General features: G+C 33.8%; 1 long non-coding RNA gene across 1 annotated transcript; it reads left to right on the top strand.

The window, feature by feature from the left end:
• The first annotated feature begins 759 nt into the window (after positions 1-759).
• LOC135150285 (uncharacterized) lies at positions 760-2,693 on the top strand. The gene is made up of 3 exons (XR_010288642.1): positions 760-1,000; positions 1,116-1,783; positions 2,394-2,693. It is a non-coding gene; the product is annotated as an uncharacterized LOC135150285 (long non-coding RNA).
• The last annotated feature ends 865 nt before the right edge of the window (positions 2,694-3,558 follow it).

Below are 3,558 nucleotides of genomic sequence, written 5' to 3'. Positions count from 1 at the left end.
TAAAGATGAAACGAATATAACAAGTTGTAACATGAATATCGCTGAATTAAACAGGGTCGAATCCGTACAAACACACCGAACATAAAGGATCAAAAAAGAGTAATCAAATTTACCTAACACTAATAGAAGTAGTGCTGAATAAAAGAGAACAAAATTCGTACCTCGAAAATAGCAAATTCAAACACTAGCGAACCTCACAAGGGACCATCTAAACTCCCGAACCCCGACATTATCTTAAACTCCAAATATCACTACGCCATATATGGCCTACCGCAATGGTATGAACGCGAGTGTTGCAAAATTATGTTGCATTAGAGACACTAATCGACACCTATCGCAACGATAAACATTCATGTCTATTTGATGTTGCAATAGCCAAAATTATGTGTTGCAAAGAGTATTAGTAAAATAATTATTTGTAATACTAAAATTTGCACAAAATAAAGCTAAAATACATTCAAATGATTAATTAATAAAATAGAATATATTAAACATGAATAAACATAATTTTGGAATACAATATTATTTTTATGTCATCTCTTTAAAATAATTAAATAACAAAATATGAACCTAATTAATTATGTATAAAAAAATAACACCGTAACTGAAGTATATCATTAAAATTATAAAATATATAAAATATTTATATATTTAACAATTAAGAAATTGAAAATAAAATGAATTATTAAAACAAAAAATAAACAAAAAATATTTTTGGGGGCGTGCTAAAAATATGAGCGGCAAACTTCCCGCTTCACATTTGAGTCAGAGACTCAGACATATTCACATTTCACTCAACAAACACTCACCTCACTCTCTACACTCACCTAACCTCACCTCACCTCTCTTGCTAAACCTCTCTGCTCATCCTCATCTCCTCTCACCTCCCTGCTGAAACGCACCGTCGATTAGAAAAAATCGGGGAACCTCTCCCCTCATACTCACCTCTCAATCGAATAAAGTTTTGTTTCAGGTCTTCAATTAGGGATTTTATTGAGAGGTTCTTTATTCCGCGAAATCAGGGCTTCTGATTTATAGTTTCATTAAATTTGTTTACGAGTTTCTTCGTTTTTATCACTAAAATATTTTTAATTTTGTGTCGTTATTTTTCTCAGGGCTTCGATTGAATTGGGAATTGGGGCTTCTGAAACTAGGGCTTCAACAGCTTTTCACTTTAATTGGGGTTTCGATCTGCTTAGATTTGTGGTCATCCTTTGCTTTTCACTTTAAATACACATGCTTTGTTTTAGATTTTATGTGTAAATGCATTGTCTATCTTTGTTTTGATTTGTGGTCGTATGTTATGTTACACATCTCTCTGTCTCCCTCTCTCTCCTTCTCTCTCTGTGTGTGTCTCTGTCTCCCCTCTGTCTCTCCCTCCCTCTCTCTTAACTCTAATGGGAACATTCTGATTTTATAGTTTGTCTTGAATGTTGTAATTTTTTATAGGCATTTGACTTGTTGAGTTGATTTGTTCAGGAATCAGTATAATGTTGCACGTAGTTTTTCTAGAAAGCACTGGTTCTTTTTTTGTTGTATATATCTGCCATATGATTTGAACTCTCTGTTTACAGAGCCGGCATCGTTCTTCCCCTGATGTTGTAAACTTGTATTGTATTATTGTTCTTCCCCTGACTTGATAATTATTAGTAGTAAAGATTTACTATGTAAGAAGTTGTTTTCTGGCTAAATATGATGTTAATAATTAAGCTTTTGAGACCCTAGTGAAGCTAAAGCCAGGAAGGAGTCAGATTAGTTTGCCTACTGCTCTCGTGGGGTTGAGGTAATCATCTTATACTATATTTATCATGTAAAATGCCCCTCTAATTCCTATATTGCTCAATGTAACACAACTTTATTTGTTTATACAGAATTATAGGGTATTTTTGATAACTACAGAGCTGGAGTATGTGCTTTTGATAAAAAGTACTCCTAAACCTAATAAAATCCATCAAAATACCGAGTTTTCTTCTGTATACATTTAACCTTTGTGTCTTTTGAATGAATTTCTAGCCGCCTTCCTGTTCTATGAGTAATATGCGATTATTGATTAATCAGAAGGTTTTGTTTAGTATTTTAAATGAAGTCCTTATACAAATTGATTGTCTAGCTCATTTGTATAGTTAAATGTGATAATACTCAGTAAGCAATGCAGCATACGAGACTTTAATTTTTGAAACCCCTGTCTTTGCTAATGTGAAGTATGTTAAAGTTACAGTGTGATTTACTCGAGTATCTCTCTATAGTGAATATCTGACTCTCTTCACTTGTGTCATTGATTGTGTTTACGCGCAAGTAAAAACGACCTGGGCTTTCTAAAATATTTGTTCCAAGTATATTGATTGTGATATTAATTAAGTATTTATATTAATTGCTTTTGTTTCTCCATCCAGCAAAATATACAAATTTTTTTTTGATGCTGCGGTCCATGCTGTTAATGAAGATTATGTGGAAATGGCTCAAGGATTTCACTAGGCTTGGGTTTCTTGCTAGTGGAACAGATGACTCCTATCGTCACAGCTTTGGAATCACATATCCTGCACTTCATTTACGTATGGAGAAGGGTGTATTTTAGAGAAAAGGCTAGAGAGCACAGGCTAATTGTTGTTACTTTTAGTTGGTTTTGAATTGTTAGGTAATTTGATTTGGTTGGATTTGTTATGAAATTTGTAAGAAAGAATAGTTTATTGGAATGTTTAATATTTAAAGAGCATATTTTAAATTTCTTTTATAAATTTGTTGCAAACATGGGACTACAAAATAGGTGTCCAAACATGGGACTAACATGTGGGACCCACATGTGGGATCCACGTGGACTCAAAAAGTGGGACCTACAAGTGTGACCCACATGTGGGTCCCCCTTTTTCTTTTCAAATCAAAAGGTGTAATGTAACATAATATATTTGTTGCTATAGGATAGTCAGATGTTGCAATAGAACGTCTATTGTAACATAAAAAGCCGTGTTGCAGTAGGTTACCTAAATGTTGCAATAGAAGCCTAAGGCAGCATGCAAAAGTGCAACTTAAATTTTATGTTGCAATAGCCCTTTTTCGGGCTATGGCAACATATTTTGGGGTTATGGCATCATTTTTTTGATGTTGTCGTAGGCCATATATGGCGTAGTGTATCTCCATTGTTCCAATCTGCCCAGATCAATAATCTACTGTTTTGACCCTCTAAAAGATGTTTTATGGAAAAACTCAAAACACGAAAGTCGTAGAGAACGAAAAGACCTTTCTGAAAAGGTATGGCTCATAAAAATCGGAGTTATAACGAATCGGGCACTAAATAAAACGTCCGCTGATCCAGAACTCAAAGAATAAATAGGATCTGATTAAGTTTGGTAATTTTGAGAACAGTTCGAACATAATCTGAGAAAACATTGTGAACGAAAGTTTTAGGAGATTGAAAGAGCTTTCCGAAACAACAAGAATCGTCGAAATCCGATAAGAATTGAATTTACTAAGAATTTTACAAGACAGCTGATTTATGAGAATAAAGCCCTGCGAATTTTTTTAATAAAAACGAAGAGAAGGTTGGGTGGCTCTCAAAAGTGT

The sequence above is a fragment of the Daucus carota genome, chromosome 2 (genome assembly GCF_001625215.2).
Source record: "Daucus carota subsp. sativus chromosome 2, DH1 v3.0, whole genome shotgun sequence".
Lineage (NCBI taxonomy): Eukaryota > Viridiplantae > Streptophyta > Magnoliopsida > Apiales > Apiaceae > Daucus > Daucus carota.
This window is presented reverse-complemented; position numbering and strand designations above follow the sequence as displayed.